The sequence below is a fragment of the Schistocerca nitens genome, chromosome 2, assembly GCF_023898315.1.
Source record: "Schistocerca nitens isolate TAMUIC-IGC-003100 chromosome 2, iqSchNite1.1, whole genome shotgun sequence".
In the NCBI taxonomy this organism is placed as follows: Eukaryota; Metazoa; Arthropoda; class Insecta; order Orthoptera; family Acrididae; genus Schistocerca; species Schistocerca nitens.
Genome location: NC_064615.1, coordinates 1,156,704,076 through 1,156,723,255, shown reverse-complemented (window position 1 = coordinate 1,156,723,255; position 19,180 = coordinate 1,156,704,076). Strand labels below are relative to the sequence as shown.

The following is a 19,180-nucleotide window of genomic DNA, read 5'->3' as shown; positions in this document are numbered from 1 at the left end:
TTACAGTGTTCTCTCTACGTCCAAATACATGAAGGGTGTTGGTACTTCAATCTGAGGATATGTTGTCGCTGCTCTACAGAATGAAATGATATCACCTAGCGTTTCTATAACTTTTTTTCAAGAACAGTTATACTGGGACAGAAGACGATGCATTACGTTCTACACTAGGCAATATAAGCTATGTTGTTAACGCCTCTATCTGCATTTAAACTATGCCTAGTAGAGATTCTTTACAAAACGAAATTTCAAGAAACGCTGCAATGCTTACCAACCAGAACTGTGGTGTCAAGATTCTCTAAGGCATTTACAGACTGTGTTTCCTTTAACCAACTACTAAATAAGGCAAAAATTTAATTATAATATGTGATGCAAAAATAAACACACTCATACACACAAACATGGGCAAGGACAAACGAACTGACTAAACACGGTTTTAGGAAATAAGAAAGAAGGTATCTCTACACGAGGAGAAGTTCTGCTTTCTTTACATTCAACACAAGACGATCAATGACAGAACCGGGTCAAGACAAAGGTGGAACATAGCCAGAGACGATGGGGCAATAAGACGTTGATGAAAAGTCGATATCTCGAAGGCAAAAGTCTTTGACACCGAATGGAAATTAGTTATAGTAATAAGTAACGATTTCGTTTCATGTGCTGTAGTTTTCCTCTCGATTCTTAGAGACAATATCTCTCTAAAATAATGGAAGTACTCATTTCAATACTAGATGTCACTCAAGGTTTTATTGTTGATGAACTTGAATTTTGGTAATCTCAATTGTTTCCATTTCTTTTGCAAATGACAGACTATTGCGTTTGAAGCCTATAAGTTGCCCATTGTGTCGCAGATGCAATAGATGATTCAATGCTCTACGTTCGTATAATACACTCCTGGAAATTGAAATAAGAACACCGTGAATTCATTGTCCCAGGAAGGGGAAACTTTATTGACACATTCCTGGGGTCACATACATCACATGATCACACTGACAGAACCACAGGCACATAGACACAGGCAACAGAGCATGCACAATGTCGGCACTAGTACAGTGTATATCCACCTTTCGCAGCAATGCAGGCTGCTATTCTCCCATGGAGACGATCGTAGAGATGCTGGATGTAGTCCTGTGGAACGGCTTGCCATGCCATTTCCACCTGGCGCCTCAGTTGGACCAGCGTTCGTGCTGGACGTGCAGACCGCGTGAGACGACGCTTCATCCAGTCCCAAACATGCTCAATGGGGGACAGATCCGGAGGGTAGTTGACTTACACCTTCTAGAGCACGTTGGGTGGCACGGGATACATGCGGACGTGCATTGTCCTGTTGGAACAGCAAGTTCCCTTGCCGGTCTAGGAATGGTAGAACGATGGGTTCGATGACGGTTTGGATGTACCGTGCACTATTCAGTGTCCCCTCGACGATCACCAGTGGTGTACGGCCAGTGTAGGAGATCGCTCCCCACACCATGATGCCGGGTGTTGGCCCTGTGTGCCTCGGTCGTATGCAGTCCTGATTGTGGCGCTCACCTGCACGGCGCCAAACACGCATACGACCATCATTGGCACCAAGGCAGAAGCGACTCTCATCGCTGAAGACGACACGTCTCCATTCGTCCCTCCATTCACGCCTGTCGCGACACCACTGGAGGCGGGCTGCACGATGTTGGGGCGTGAGCGGAAGACGGCCTAACAGTGTGCGGGACCGTAGCCCAGCTTCATGGAGACGGTTGCGAATGGTCCTCGCCGATACCCCAGGAGCAACAGTGTCCCAAATTTGCTGGGAAGTGGCGGTGCGGTCCCCTACGGCACTGCGTAGGATCCTACGGTCTTGGCGTGCATCCGTGCGTCGCTGCGGTCCGGTCCCAGGTCGACGGGCACGTGCAACTTCCGCCGACCACTGGCGACAACATCGATGTACTGTGGAGACCTCACGCCCCACGTGTTGAGCAATTCGGCGGTACGTCCACCCGGCCGACCGCATGCCCACTATATGCCCTCGCTCAAAGTCCGTCAACTGCACATACGGATCACGTCCACGCTGTCGCGGCATGCTACCAGTGTTAAAGACTGCGATGGAGCTCCGTATGCCACGGCAAACTGGCTGACACTGACGGCGGCGGTGCACAAATGCTGCGCAGCTAGCACCATTCGACGGCCAACACCGCGGTTCCTGGTGTGTCCGCTGTGCCGTGCGTGTGATCATTGCTTGTACAGCCCTCTCGCAGTGTCCGGAGCAAGTATGGTGTGTCTGACACACCGGTGTCAATGTGTTCTTTTTTCCATTTCCTGGAGTGTATATACAGGGTGAGTCACCTAACGTTACCGCCGGATATATTTCGTAAACCACATCAAATACTGACGAACCGATTCCACAGACCGAACGTGAGGAGAGGGACTAGTGTAATTGTTTAATACAAACCATACAAAAATGCACGGAAGTATGTTTTTTTACACAAACCTACGTTTTTTTTTAAATGGAACCACGTTAGTTTTGTTAGCACACCTGAACATATAAACAAATACGTAATCTGTGCCATTTGTTGCATTGTAAAATGTCAATTACTTCCGGAGATATTATAACCTAAAGTTGACGCTTGAAACCTCCGACGTTCAGTTGCGTGTTGTAACGAACACGGGCCACGGTCGGCGAGCAGCATCTGGAGGGACATGTTTACGATGACGACCGTGTTTACGAGTGTGGCTGTAGTGCACTGTTGTGGTTTGGTCTAGCTGTCGCAGTGTGCTCATGTAGCGCTCGCTACTATTGTTATTCTGCATTCGTCTCCGCACGCAGACCAACTGTAGTAGACCGTGTTACCAGACGTCTGTGATAGTGTAGTGTTGTAGGAACTGTGACCATGGTGTATTCGATCTCTGAAAAGGCGGAGATGATACTCATCTATGGCGAATGTCGACGAAATGCAGCTGAAGCCTGCAGGGTGTATGCAGAACGGTACCCGGACAGAGAGCATCCAACTTGCCGCACATTGCAAAACATCTACCGCCAACTGTATGCAACAGGTATGGTCGTAGCACGCAAACGGGTCCGTAACAGTCCCGTCACAGGGGAAGCGGGTGCAGTTGGTGTGTTAGCTGCTGTTGCCATGAACCCACACATGAGTACACGGGACATTGCTAGTGCCGGTGGACTGCGTCAAAGTAGTGTCATGTGCATACTGCATCGTCACTGCTTTCACCCGTTTCATGTGTCGCTACATCAGCAATTACATGGTGATGACTTTAATCATCGAGTGCAATTCTGTCAATGGGCATTAACAGAGAATGCGTTGAAGTTCTACCTGTTTACCGATGAAGCGGGTTTCAGAAACCACGGGGCAGTTAATCTACGGAACATGCATTGCTGGTCCGTGGACAATCCTCGCTGGCTCAGACAGGTAGAGCGACAGCGACCGTCGACTGTAAATGTATGGTGCGGAATCATTGGCGACCACCTCATTGGTCCTCACTTCATTGCAGGGGCCCAAACAGCTGCAACATACATCGCGTTTCTACAGAATGATCTGCCAAAGTTGCTCGAAAAAGTCCCACTGGAAACGCGTCGACGTATGTGGTATCAGCATGATGGTGCACCTGCACATTCCGCAATTAACACTAGGCTGACCCTTGACAGGATGTTCGACGGGCGTTTCATAGGACGTGGAGGACGCATAAATTGGCCAGCCCGTTGTCCTGATCTTACACCTCTGGACTTCTTTCTGTGGGGCACGTTAAAGGAGAATGTGTACCGTGATGTGCCTACAGCTCCAGAGCATATGAAACAACGTATTGTGGCAGCCTGCGGCGACATTACACCAGATGTACTGCGGCGTGTATGACATTCATTACGCCAGAGATTGCAATTGTGTGCAGCAAATGATGGCCACCACATTGAACATCTATTGACCTGACATCTCGGGACACACTCTATTCCACTCCGTAATTGAAAACAAAAACCACGTGTATACGTGTACCTCACCCTACATGGTAATGTACATGTGCGTCATTGATAAAGACCAATATAAAGTTGTTAGCATGTGGACGTAATGTACTGTTCCAGTCTCTTCTGTACCTAAGGTCTATCACCGTTCCCTTTGGGTCCCTACGTAATTCGGTGCTCTGCGATACACACGATCGAACAGCGGAGGAGTGGTACTCAAGCGTCAACTTTAGGTTACAATATCTCCGGATGTAATTAACATTTTTCAATGCAACAAACGGCACTGATTACGTATTTGTTTATATGTTCAGATGTGCTAACAAAACTAACGGGGTTCCATTTAAAAAAAAACGTCGGTTTGTGTTAAAAAACATACTTCCGTGCATTTTTTTATGGCTTGTATTAACCAATTACACTAGCCCCTCTACTCACGTTCGGTCTGTGGAATCGATTCGTCAGTATTTGATGTGGTTTACGAAATACATCCAGCGGTAAAGTTAGGTGACTCACCCCGTATATTAATTCAAATCAGCACCTGGAACACATCATTTTTTTGCTTTAGGAAATCGATGGTGTTCTTTAATAAAATATGAAATTGGACCACAACTTTCACCACTGGCAGTCGTATTTTTGTAATTTCTTTATATTTATAGTGCGTGTAGTTCAGAACTCAAATGCCAGGTTTTCAAAGCAGTTCGATGCAAATCTCAGAAATTAGGAATATAGAGAAAATAGATTCTGAAGTTTCCCAACCGTCTATAATGTCCTAAAATAGAGTGCATGCTTTTCGACAGGCAGCGATGCTTTGTGGTAGAACGTTCACCTGCCATTTAAGAGCTCTGGTTTCGTGTCCCCCTCAATACAAATATTTAAACAGAGGTGGATATTACACTTTCGTTTCTGCGAAGCGTAAAATACATGAAGATGGTTAAAATCGGTAGCATTACAGTCTGGGAAACGCTACTTCATGTCTTGTTTCTGCGTTATTTTCTTCATTTTTTTCCAAATGTCTATGTTCTTTAAATATAAACTTCATCAGCTATATACTAATTAAACATATATCTAACTATCATTTTTATGAAAAGGCACATCTTATTTCTAATTACAATTGCGCTCAAAAATTGTGTTTGGTGCAAATTTAAATTCTTGATTACCAATCTTTTATAAAAGATAGTGAATAAAGTTCGTTTAACATTAAAAAAGTACGATATATGGAATAAAAACAGCCACCAGCAGCGGAAGGTAGCAGACGAAAGCTCTTGACATAGGTTTAAACCCATAGAAATGAGCCTTCTTCGTAAGTCTTATTACCTAGAAATAAGTACATACCCTCTTCATAAGCGTTCCTAATAAAATGTTGTGCATGTATGTACAATCATGTCACTGCTTGTGTAATTTTCATAAGCCTACTTGTCCTATTGTGACAATTTTTTATGTTTTCTGTCACCCACTGTCTCCAGAATTTATGTTATAAAAATGTTCAAATTTTGGCACGTGGTACAGTTACATCAGCTGTTAGCTGCGGCTGTAGACGGCAGGGTGTATCACGGCCGTCAGGCGCAGTTTTCTGTTCACACATGAATGTTGCTCCGCCAGTTGTATGTTTGTCCGCTGCTGGTCACATACGCCACATCTGATATGTCTATTATTTTATGTATGCCAGCCAGACGGCTGTTTTTACGATTGTCAATTGTAATTACAACTACGCCTATTGGCGGCACATCATGATCAGCATGTAAAACGGAAGTTGTGGCTTAATTTAATAATTCATAACTTTTGGCCTCTTTGAAATATGTCAGTGCCAATGTTAGGCACTTGGCCAGCCGGCCACACTGCTGTGTTTTGCGCGTGACCATTCAGACTGCATTTATGATAACAAGTGGACGTATTTTTACTGCATATTGTAATAACTTTCCCTGTATGTTTGTTGTGTTTTTATAAAATCCTAGTTTTCTGAACGTTACATTTTTATCTGTATATACTTATTTCTAGTTAATAGGACTTCTGAAGATGGTCCATTTATGTGGGTTGGAACCTAGGTCGGGAGCTTCTGACTACTACTATCTTCCGCAGCCGGTTGCTGTTTCTATTCCATGTATTCAGAAAGTAACCTCCGATTGGTCACAGTGCGGGTTGTGGGGGGAGTAGCGACGCCATCTGTGCGTTCACGCACTCAACAGGTCAGTCGGCATCAAGCCGTGGTCGAGTGAACGTCGTACCTGCGCTAGTTTAGTTTTTGTGGCAGTTTGAAATGTGTGCTGCAATAAAAAACCCCGCCAAATGTGAAGTGCGTGCTGTCATAAGGTTCTTTACAGCCAAAGGATATTCTGCAGCAGCTATTCATCGTGAGCTTTGTGCCGTGTACGGACCAAGAGTTATGAGTGAAGGAGTTGTCCGTGAATGGGTACGTTTATTTAAAAGTGGACCAGAAAACGTTCATGATGAAGAGAGGAGTGGTAGACCATCATTGGTGACTGACGAACTCGTTCAGACAGTTGATGCAAAAGTTCGTGAAAATCGACGTTTCTCAATGTCGGAGTTGTCTACTGGTTTTCCACATTTCTAAGACTCTCTTGTACGAGATAGTGACAGCAAGATTGGGTTACCGTAAGTTCTGTGCACGATGGGTGCCCAAAATTCTTACCGACCACCACAAAACTCAAAGAATGGCCTCTGCATTAGACTTTCTGTCATATTATGAGGACGAAGGAGAACCATTGTTAAACAGAATCGTGACCGGTGACGAAACCTGGATTAAGTACGTGAACCCTGAGACAAAAGAACAATCAAAGATGTGGTTACATTCAAATTCGCCTACCAAACCAAGAAAAGCCTCGCAAGATTTTTCTGCCAGAAAACTGATGGCAACGGTGTTTTGGGATGCCAAAGGGGTGTTGTTGGTTGAATTCATGGAACGTGGTACGACCATTAATCAAGACGTGTACTGTGAAACAATAAACAAGTTACGACGGGCTATACAGAACAAACGCCGTGGTATGCTGACTTCCGGTATCGTTTTTTTGCACGATAACGCCCGTCCTCACTCTGCTCGCAGAATAACGGCCCTTCTTGAGTCCTTCAAGTGGGACGTTATCAACCATCCACCTTACAGCCCAAACCTGGCGCCAAGTGATTATCACCTCTTCATGCATTTGAAGAAATGGCTCGGGTCACAGCGGTTTGATGAAGACGAAGAGCTCAAAGATGCGGTCACAGGCTGGCTCCAGGCACAAGCGCGTGATTTTTATGCAGAAGGAATTTCAAAGCTTGTGAAGAGATACGATAAGTGCGTCAATCGCTATGGAGACTATGTAGAAAAATAGTGCAAAGATGTAGTTGTAAGATGTATATATTAAAATATTTTTATTTAACTTGGTGTATTTTTTTAAATCAACCGGAGGTTACTTTCTGAACGGCCCTCGTACATTTGCACAATTGCTGCATATTAAAAATTGCGTTTCCTTTCGTCCTAACGTATTTTATGCTTCACGGAAATGCTCACGAAAATTCTCATGGAAATGTTACTGTTAATCTCGTAGTCTTCAGTAAACGTTTATTGATGTTGTAAGCTTTGTACATTAAAATGAAAACGTTTATATGACAAAATTGGAGTCCAAACTAATTCCATTAGCACGGAGATACAAATTATGATAAATGTCTTGTGGCGACGTAAACATTTGACAAGTAGCCTAACTGTAATATACATTCCTGGAAATTGAAATAAGAACACCGTGAATTCATTGTCCCAGGAAAGGGAAACTTTATTGACACATTCCTGGGGTCACATACATCACATGATCACACTGACAGAACCACAGGCACATAGACACAGGCAACAGAGCATGCACAATGTCGGCACTTGTACAGTGTATATCCACCTTTCGCAGCAATGCAGGCTGCTATTCTCCCATGGAGACGATCGTAGAGATGCTGGATGTAGTCCTGTGGAACGGCTTGCCATGCCATTTCCACCTGGCGCCTCAGTTGGACCAGCGTTCGTGCTGGACGTGCAGACCGCGTGAGACGACGCTTCATCCAGTCCCAAACATGCTCAATGGGGGACAGATGCGGAGATCTTGCTGGCCAGGGTAGTTGACTTACACCTTCTAGAGCACGTTGGGTGGCACGGGATACATGCGGACGTGCATTGTCCTGTTGGAACAGCAAGTTCCCTTGCCGGTCTAGGAATGGTAGAACGATGGGTTCGATGACGGTTTGGATGTACCGTGCACTATTCAGTGTCCCCTCGACGATCACCAGTGGTGTACGGCCAGTGTAGGAGATCGCTCCCCACACCATGATGCCGGGTGTTGGCCCTGTGTGCCTCGGTCGTATGCAGTCCTGATTGTGGCGCTCACCTGCACGGCGCCAAACACGCATACGACCATCATTGGCACCAAGGCAGAAGCGACTCTCATCGCTGAAGACGACACGTCTCCATTCGTCCCTCCATTCACGCCTGTCGCGACACCACTGGAGGCGGGCTGCACGATGTTGGGGCGTGAGCGGAAGACGGCCTAACGGTGTGCGGGACCGTAGCCCAGCTTCATGGAGACGGTTGCGAATGGTCCTCGCCGATACCCCAGGAGCAACAGTGTCTCTAATTTGCTGGGAAGTGGCGGTGCGGTCCCCTACGGCACTGCGTAGGATCCTACGGTCTTGGCGTGCATCCGTGCGTCGCTGCGGTCCGGTCCCAGGTCGACGGGCACGTGCACCTTCCGCCGACCACTGGCGACAACATCGATGTACTGTGGAGACCTCACGCCCCACGTGTTGAGCAATTCGGCGGTACGTCCACCCGGCCTCCCGCATGCCCACTATACGCCCTCGCTCAAAGTCCGTCAACTGCACATACGGTTCACGTCCACGCTGTCGCGGCATGCTACCAGTGTTAAAGACTGCGATGGAGCTCCGTATGCCACGGCAAACTGGCTGACACTGACGGCGGCGGTGCACAAATGCTGCGCAGCTAGCGCCATTCGACGGCCAACACCGCGGTTCCTGGTGTGTCCGCTGTGCCGTGCGTGTGATCATTGCTTGTACAGCCCTCTCGCAGTGTCCGGAGCAAGTATGGTGTGTCTGGCACACCGGTGTCAATGTGTTCTTTTTTCCATTTCCAGGAGTGTATTTGTGTCTCCGTGACGGACGAGTTAACAGCAGCTCTGTGTGTTCTCCTTGGTTTTGTAACATCTCTTTCACTATAGTTTACAAGTGCTCCCAAAATCCAATTTCGTAAACCGATTGGGCTGTCAGGTTATGTCTTGTTTCCAAAACAGGCTACTAATACTGACAGAGTGATTTATTGTGCAACGGAAAAGAAGCAGAAATGTGAGACTGAGCATGAAGATGCCTACCTCTAATATTTAAGTGAAGACCTACAGAAACTGTGCTGACTAACTCAGAAAATTGAAAAGCTGTTTTCCGTACGCCGTATTTAACTGGGCAAGCAAATCCGCTTCAGACCTCAACAAGTGAACACGACAGCGAAAAATGTTTTCCGAAATTCGGTTTTCGTCTTCCGGAAGATATGTTACATGTGAACGTAGTGTTTGTTTTCGCTCCGGAGTATTTTGTTCCTTGGTTTTCGCTATTGATTAAATGAATAAATTTATAACATTTGCGACGTCGGTATCCATTTGAACTTTGTAGCTCCCTCAGTTCCACAGAAAAGACGGGAACAGTGTGTAGTCGTTGCTGTGAAGAAGGATGGCTTTTGCCGCGTTATGTATTGTGAGCAGGTATTCGACAGCGAAATCCTTTTTCAAATGCGTCACGCATTTTTCCCATGATCAGCCATTAATTGAAAAGAGAACAATACAGCTTCAGTAGCCACACACGTAACGCATATTTTAACATATCATACAACCGGTACGGTGGCGTATACACGCATTGGGTGGGAAATTACAAGGTAGCGAGCAGCACTGGGAACGTAGTGACATTTCAAGAAGCAAATGGCAGACAATTAAAAGCAGAAGTACACTAGTGGCGGTTGGGTGTTATCTTACGCTGAGATTGTGTGGCCTTGAGAGATGAAGGGCAGTTATAGCTGGCCAGCTAAGTTTATTACAGAAGACTAAATGCATGTAACGGATGCTTACAATTAAAGTGCAGCTATGGCAGTGAAACTTGGTACATTTCTAATACATTAGATGTACGCTGGAAAAAAAAATTAGTTCCAGTTTCGCCCATGATGTACAAATGTGGCGCTGTCTGTGCAAGAAAGACGTATAACAATGTTTCCATACGCAATGGACTGGGAACAAGACGCGGGTAGAAAAGGTCAAACAAGCGAGAAAGGCGCAATGTTGATACTATTAACAACCCCTTACAAAAATTTGTCGAATATAAGCACTGAAGACATTGACGAGAAGCTGTATAGCGCCAGATTTGCTCATGGTGGTCAAAATTGGAAGTTTTTTTTCTTTTTTTTTTTTCAGCGTGAACAGCGAGCGAGGTGGCGCAGTGGTTAGCACACTGGTCTCGGATTCGGGAGGAAGACTGTTCAAACCCGCGTCTGGCCAGCGTGATTTCCATAAATCGCTTCAGGCAAATGCTGGAATGGACCCTTTGACGGGGCACGGCTGATTTTCTTCGCCATCCTTCCATAATTCTATCGGACTGATGACGTCACTGCTTGGACCCGTCTCCCAAGTCAATCACGGTCGTAAATCGGTTCCGTGTAAATACGTGTGAATATCTAGCCAGTTTCTCTACGCTGTGATAATCACACTCCGTACAGGACCTCTGTGAGTGCCTGCAATTTAATTATAACCACTTGGTATATACTGCTGTGTTCCGTCACACAGTTTTAATCTTCCTGGAAGTTCAAAATATCGCACTGTTCGTCACTGAGGGAAAGATTAATTCTAACAATAATGCGTAATGATTTTTATCATTGCTTTCTCCACTCTGTTACGGCACGTCATACTAAGGGGTTGAAAATTAGGAAATTTTATTAAAACTCATTCGCATTGCTAGAAGCAAAGTGCAGTCACGTCAGAGGCAGAGACGGAACCAGGAAATGAGCAGTGTGTCGCAGGTGAGCCAGTCCTCAGCATACTGCAACACCGTGATGAGACAGAGAGAGGGCGAGCTCGGCAGAAAATAGCACGGGACAGGAAACCAACAGAAACGCGACACGTGTATTCGTTACTCACATGCATATTCGTCGCTCAGGTGGCGTGACCTAACGGACACCTGGTCGAACGATGGGTTGCTCCCTCTCCCTCCCCGCAGCAACCAGTTTCCGTTACTCTTGGGTCCCCCCCCCCCCACCTCCCTCCCTCCCCTCGTCCTTGGAACTGTGAAGGTAACTTGTAGTTTGCAACGGTGGCATCTACTTTCCTATAGCAAAATGTTCTGTAGTAAAGACAGAGAGTAGGGGTGAGAGTGAATGAAGTTTATGGACAGCTTCATCTCTAGTGACATCAAGTTTCAATGTGTATAAACTGAGGTAAGTTAGTTGACAAAGTGACAGCTATTGATTCTGTCTCCAAAAACTCAGTATTCTGTTGTCAGCCTCTGTCAACCGGTTACCACTGACAGATACGTCAGAGAAAGAAATTTGGGATAAAAATAGTGGCTCGGCCGTTCAATCGAGTGTTCTCGTTTCACGATCTATGCTCCTCCAAGTACCGTTGTTTCCAAAATATCTGGCGGCTGACTCCTGTCTTCCGCCCATTCACACCCAGAAAGGTCACCCTCCCTCATTAGAGCACTCCGAGATGATTAAAAATCATGAATGTTCTAGGTTTGTTACAGCAATGGACGTAGCAGTGCCTGGGCACATTCATTTTACTCTCTTCTGTGGTATATTGTTGAACAGATGACAGTATATTAATTATTTAGAACGTAAACGTATTATCGCATGTGAGGAACACAGACCGTTTAATTACGTTTTAGCCACTTAACAGAAAGCCATAGTTCGAAAATTCTAGTAGAGAGACTGCTTACACTACGCTTCTTCGTTGTCTTCTGGAGCTTTTTTTTCGGCACATTGGACCCCTACGAGATAGGACTGACGAAGGACACCGAAAAAGTTCCAGTAACGGCTGCTCATTTCGTATCATCGCGAAATTACGGAGAGAGTATCAGGGAAATTGTATGCTTGTTGAAGTCGTCAATATGTAAAACAGGCGTTTTTCGTTCGGCTAGACGTTTGACAAAATTTTAATCACCAACTTTCTCCTCCGACGGTGAAACTATTTTGTTTAGTTCCACATACAGAGGGAGAAATGACCATCGTAATAAAATAAGAGAACTCAGACGTCGCAAGTGGGCTGTTTTTCTCTCAGGTGCTGCTCGAGAGTGGAACAGTTGAAGAAGGTCTGAAAGTGGTTCTATGAAGCAGCTGCCAAATACTTAAATCTGTATCGCAGAGTAACAGTGCAGATGTAGGTGAGCATTGCGGGCATAGGGAATCTTGGTAAGACCTGTTGCAGGCACTTATATTACAGAAGTGTGACGAAGCTCACGTGCATAGCGAGGGGTAGGAATAAAGTTTGGTAGAGATATGGGAGAAGTGCCACCAGCTCAGTTGGACGACCAAGGGATTGGAACCTGCAATGGTAGAGCCGCATCGGGTTCACCAAACGTTACCAAATCACTGAGAAAGTATAATGAGAACGGCCGGATGGTGAATTGCACCTTGTTGCTACCGGAAACGAATCCTTATTCTGAAACGCAGCGCCAGGACAGACGTTCGATCTAGTAGAGAGATGTCTCTGAAAAAGGGTCAGCTAAAAGAGACTGATTCAGAGCATTGATTCTGCGATATACTCCTCGTTATCATAGGACTGGAGCTAGCAGTTGAGAATTAAAAACTTGTGTGTGCTGGTAGAAGCTAGATGTGAATGAGCGTTCAATAGAAACGTATGCTAAGGCGGTAGTACTGTAAGTTCACATGCATAAAAAAATGAGCGACCTAGCACAATGCGCTCGCAAGCAATAATGATTCAGCTGTTACTGTCCACGGCAATTAGCATACAAGGCGGCATCCAGGGTGCATTGTCTCACGGTGAGCTGCAATACAAGTAAAACTGATTCGTTGACGTTAGAAGGTTATATCGCTCTAGTTGCCCAAGCAGACACTGCAGAGTTCGTCTGTTTCCAGTTAACTGTCGTCAACCGCGTTTCTGCCAGGTAAGTCAGACGCAGTAGCCAGATCACCCGGATGTACAATGCTTTGGCTCCGTATCAAGAATACTATTAAGATACTACTACCACAGTCCGATATAAATTTCATTTTCTTCCTTTTCTATTCCTCCTCAGCAAAGATAAAATCGTGATAGCGTACCTGAGGTTTGTGTTTGCTATGTACGCTGTGTAGTTGTCATCTAAGGAGTAACTATTTTTCATTTAGTATTGCTGTGGGATTACACATATACTAACATGATGACTTTTGCGTCCATAAATTCTGTATTCGAGAGATAAATTTAAAGAATGTAATAATTCGCGGGAGAGACGAACTTCGTAATACATCGATAATTCACTGTGTGAAAATGTAACAAAGCAGTATCTAGAGATTCATAGTTGTCTAAAACATGCGAGTCATGGCCTCTGTGTCGTAAATGTGTAAATGAATGTGCTAGTTTTTGGCTGTGCAACATGTTTCCGCGTTCATCGTCATAAGTGAATATTTCTTGAACTATTGTGTGAAATCTTTTAAAAAGGCTGTGAGACTCGATGGTTTACGGCGATGCGACGAAATGTGGTCTGAAAGTTTACACTTGACTTGTGCTTTTATTTTCGGGCATGGGTTCCCATTCGAAATATTATGTACTCATTCCCCTTTACATGCCTTAGAAGTCTCAAATGGAAATTTCCGAACACCCTGTATGCATTTTGTAAGCTGTTTATTATCTGCCAATCGCTGCTTACTGATCTCATGTAGACTGCGAAATAACATGACGTGTTATGGAAACTGTTTTCCTATTTCATGTGGCACATAGAACACAAAGTAAGTGTATAACAGAACAAAGTGTCTGACCGTGAATTTAACATTTGATGATTTTGGCATACCATTTTATTATTAGAGCCGAGCACATTAATTCCTCGCCATAGAGAGTGATGACTCTAATCCGCGAGAAAAGAACAAGAACTTTTGCCGTATCCTGTTATGTTAATTTCCAGGAGTGCCGCTAAGTTTAGAGTACGGAGTATGGATTGTGGTACGCAGTTCGCAAACAGGAGACAACGCCAGGCTGCCTACGACAGTTAAGTAATTTGGGTTAAACATTCCGGCTGCTAAAATGCGTTTTCGCCAGAGTAGTTATAACTTGTTAAAAGTTCTCTCTTCATGTACGCAATTCGTTTAAACACAAATTTAATTAACGAATGGGTCACTCTTAAGCAGCAGTTTTGTGACTTTTCATTGTAGTGTCGCAAATCAATAAGTCGTTGTTCCACTATCGTTTAAATCTCTTCTGTTAACTCAAAACAACTCTTACGTCGTTGTTGAAACTAGTTCTAGAGGTAAATTATTTTAACTGTAAGAACTGATTCGATAAGTTTACGTGCTTTATAACATCATTTGGTTTCTGAAAATTTTCTGCTCATCCGCGTAAAATTCAGCTTCTTGCTATCCTCGTCTTTCCCGTGTTCAAGTGTTTATTTCCCGATACTTGTAAGTTATACTTTTCTGTTTGTGTGTACATTTCTAAATGTGAGGGATTTTTAGCATTTACGCTAAGTATTAGGAACACGCGTGGCTGTTGAATTCGCCAATACTGCAGAACTGGTGAATCAGGTTTCTTCGTTGTTGCGACGGCTTTTCATGTCATTTTACTGATTCTGCCGTATCTGAAAGACCGCTTCAACAATTTTTTTCCATTTTAAGGCAAGAAGTTTCATTAGATAGTAACCCGTTTCGTCACAAGACGTAAGTTAAATGAACTGGCGCCGTTACGCAATGACGCTATTACGACATGTCGTTCCATAGAAATTATTCTCACCTTGACAATGGGATTGCATTTTAAAAATATTGAAAAAGATGAAACTTTGGATATACTTCAGTTACGAAATAAATATGTCTGTCATCTTGTAAAGGAATTCATATCACGTGTGACAACTAATGATGAGAATAAGATATTTAACCACTAAAATGTTTGTACATTGTCATGTAATACCAAAATCTCGTTTTCGGTTTGCCCATTTACTACACAATACTATCTCGAACAATGCACTGAGCGATCACACACTTATATGTTCATTAAGTGCTTTGAGAATGGCCTCGGAAGCCAGTTCACAACGAAATATATAATAAATATTATTGAGGATCAACAGTAGGCCTACTGTGTATTCCAAATTTTAGTATACCAATGTTCTTCCACGTATCGACAAAACATTGTATAAACGGCACTTATGAATACGTTATCAACTTGCAGTCCCGTCTACATCTACATGATTGATCTGCAGTGCCACCTTCAAGCCATTTCTCTACCGTTCCACTTTCGAACAGTGCGCGGGAGAAACGAACACTTAAAACTTTTAGTAGGACCTCTGGTTTCTCTTACTTTATTATGTTGATCATCTCTCCCTATGTGCCTTGGCGCCAACCAATTATCTTCACACTCTGAGGAGAAAGTAAGTGATTGAAATTTCATAAGAAGGTACTGACACAACGAAAAACGCCTTTGTTTTAATGATTGCCACCCAATTCGAGTGTCATAACTAACTGCTCGTCTTCGAATTTTTACGATGTCCTCCGTCAGTGCTATCTGATGTGGATACCACACCACACAGCACAACCCCAGCGAGGGCAGACAAGTGCCGTCTCAGGTTTACTTTCTCCACAAAATTGTCAAAATCATCGTTCCAATTTAACTTATTCGTAATTGCAATTCCTAAACATTAAGCTGAATTTACAGCCTTTAGATCTGTGTGATTTATCGTGTAAGAGAAATTTAGCAGATACCTTTTTATACTCATGTGGATGACTTCAAACTTTTCATTATTTAGAGTCAATTTCCATTTTTCTCGTCACACATGTATCTTGTCTAACTTATTTTGCAATTGGTTTTGATAATCTGATGATTTTGCAACACAGTAAATGACAGCATCAACTGCAAACACTCTAAGACGGCAGCTCAGAGTATCGCCTAAATCGTTTATGAAGATAGGGAACAGCAGAGGTCCTACAACACTCCTATCGGGAACTCCAGATACTACTACTGTTTTACCCGATGACTTTCCGTCAGTTACTACGAACTGTCACATTTCTGATATTAATCACAAATCCAATCGCACAACTGAGACGACAGTCCGTAGGCAAGCAATTTGATTAGAGGTCACTTCTGGGGAACGGTATGAAAAGCCTTCTATCCCCTGTTGATAGCAGTCATTACTTCGTGAGAATAAAGAGTGCTTCACAGGGACGATCTTTTCTGAATCCGTGCTGGCTATTTGTCAATAAATCGTTTTCTTCGAGGTAATCCACAATGTTCGAACACGGTATATGTTCCAAAATACTACCGTAAAACGACGTTGGTGACATGGTTTTGGAAGTCAGTGAATTAAACCTATTTCCTTTCTTGGGTTCTGGTGTGACTGTTGCAGCTTTCCAGCCTTTACCTAGAGATTTTTCGAGAGGAGAGCGGCTGTATATGATTGCTAAGTATGCAGCTATTGTATCAGTATGCTCTGAAAGGAACATCACTGGCGTACAATCTGGGCGGAAGTCTCGCCTTCATTAAGTGGCTTCTGCTGTTCCACTACACAGTGGGTATCTACTTCTAAGTCATATCGACTGTGTTTCTTGATTCGAATTCTGAAATATTTACCCCGTCTTCTTTCGTGACGGAATTTCAGAAAACCGGGTTTAGTAACTCTGCTTTTGTGGCAATGTCGTCAATAACATCGCCACTTTTATCGCGCAGTGAAGGTATCGATTGCGTCTTGCCACTGGTGTACTTTACACGACATGACTCTGGTTTTTTTCGCCTGATTCGGAGACAGAGTTTCCTTCTGGAAACTATTACAAGCAACTCTAAGTTGAATTTACGCTAAATGTCGAGCTTCTGTACAACTTTGCCATAGTTGGGGATTCTGCATTCTTTTATATTTGGAATTTTTTTTCCTTTTCTTCTACAACAGTATTATGATATGTTTTGTGTACCAAAATGCATCAGTACCAATTCTTATTAGTTTATTTAGTATATATCTCTCAATTTCCGTCCACACTATTTCTTTGAATGTAAATCACATCTGGTCTACACTTACCTGGTCAAATTGGAAGGAATGGAGAGTGTTTCTTAGGAAGACGTCAAGCTAAATTTCATCTACTTTTTAAATAGGTAAATTTCGCATTTATTTTTGGAGGGTTTGAATATTACAGTATTCAGTCGCGCTACAACGACCTTGCGCTCACTGATCGTTGTATCCGTCGTGGTGTTCTCTATTTGCTTAGGATTATTTGTTGCTAAGAGGTCAAGTATGTTTCCGCAACCATTTATAACTCGAGTGGGATCCTGAACCAACTGCTCAAATAATTTTCAGAGAAAGCATTCAGTACGATACCGGACGACGTTTCATGCCGACACCAACTTCAAATATGTGTTTTTCACCAATATATCGAGAGTAAACTGAAGTCACCACCAACTATACCTAGATGAAATGAGACTCAGGTTTCCTTCGAAATGTTCATGTATTATCAAAGTCGGGGGTCGGTAAAGGGAAACAATTACTAATTTATGTCAGTTGTCCACTATAACCTCTGCTAATAATAACTCACAGAACTATCTACTTCAATTTCACTACAAGGTGAGCAACTTCTGACAGCTATAAACACTCCAACACCAACTGTATTCAATCTATCCTTTCTGCACACTTTTAAATCATATCTAAAAATTTCGGCTTTAGCCAGCTTTCCGCACCTATAACGATATGAGCTTCTGTGCTTCCTATTAGCACTTAGAGCTCTGGTTCTTTCCGAACACAGCTACAACAATTTACAACTACAAGACTGTTTTTTCTAGGTCTACCTTCCTGTGTTTTCCCTGTACCTTTCTAAACTGGCACCGTTTCTTTAGTTTCCCAAGATCCTGTAACCTACTAAATCGCCCAGCCCCTTCCACACAGCCCCACTATCCTTGTAGCTGCTTCCTGAGTGTAGTGTACCCATGATATGTTAAACGGAATCTGTAAACCCACTACCCTACGGCTCAAGTCCAGGAATCAGCAGCCCACACGGTCGCAGGTCCGTCAGAACATTTGATTTAGACCGTCCACTCGGTTCTGTACCGGAGAACCAGAGTCGTTTCTGTGAACGATGCTACAAATGGTGAGCTCCGCATTGATGTCGCAAGCAAGATAGTCTTTACTACTTCAGCTAGCCACCCACAACCAACCACAACCAAATAGAACCTCTTTCAATCCAGAGGAAGAAGCATCGTTAATACTGCAATGAGCCACCACCTGAACCTGGCTGCAACCTGCGCTCTTCATGACACCCAAAAGCAACTTTTCACGTTTGGAATGCCTCCTCCAGGTATGTACACAGAGTGCACAATCGATTCTTCTCATGGTAGACATATCCCTAAGGGATCCCATTACATGCCTAAAGTTGTAATTCCCAAATGCCAGTAATCCCACTCTCTTTGAATTACCATACATTGCAGGCGAGACTTCCTCTGAAACAGTGCAAGCGATTGCTTCTGTCTCAGGGACACTGACAGCCACAGCCCCCTGTGATGTCATTCGCTGTTTACCCGATGCTGAAACGTCCTCGCACTCGACCATAGATGAGGCATCAACCTCAGTGCGAGGAGTAGCCGGGATGGTCAAAGTAGTGGACAGATCGGGGAACACACGGGCGCACTGGACATCCCTCTCGCATCCATGCTTCCTCCTTTCTCCCTCCCCAACCCCCCGCCAACACCACCTGCCTCGCACAGTGGTGCTCATTGCCCATTGGCAACAGCCTCAAGCAGTTCCACAGAAGTCAACACTGCCTGGAACCGTAAGTAAAGAGTCACCAGCTCAGCTCACATATGAACACACCAATCACTGTTCCTATCCGTTCTAAAAACGGCGGAAAACATACTCTAGAGACCAACCATATAACTAAAACCAAGTCGTCCTGTTCGAATCTTGTAAAAATATATATCAAACGAACGATGTACAAGACTTATCTGCTGCGGGAAAGTAAGGTGTGGCCTCACTGATAGTCTAAACGACGTTGAATTGTTCAGATCAAAACAAACAGAAGCCTTTACCATACGAGGACGATACAAGAGCTGCGCGGAG

General features: G+C 44.1%; 1 protein-coding gene across 1 annotated transcript in view; it reads left to right on the top strand.

Moving 5' to 3' along the window:
* The first annotated feature begins 12,976 nt into the window (after positions 1–12,976).
* Positions 12,977–19,180, top strand: part of LOC126235608 (fatty acyl-CoA reductase 1-like) — a 252,893-nt gene continuing 246,689 nt past the window's right edge. The window contains exon 1 of the mRNA XM_049944319.1: positions 12,977–13,078. The gene's annotated coding sequence lies outside the window, so the exon portion shown is untranslated. The remainder of the gene's footprint in view (positions 13,079–19,180) is intronic.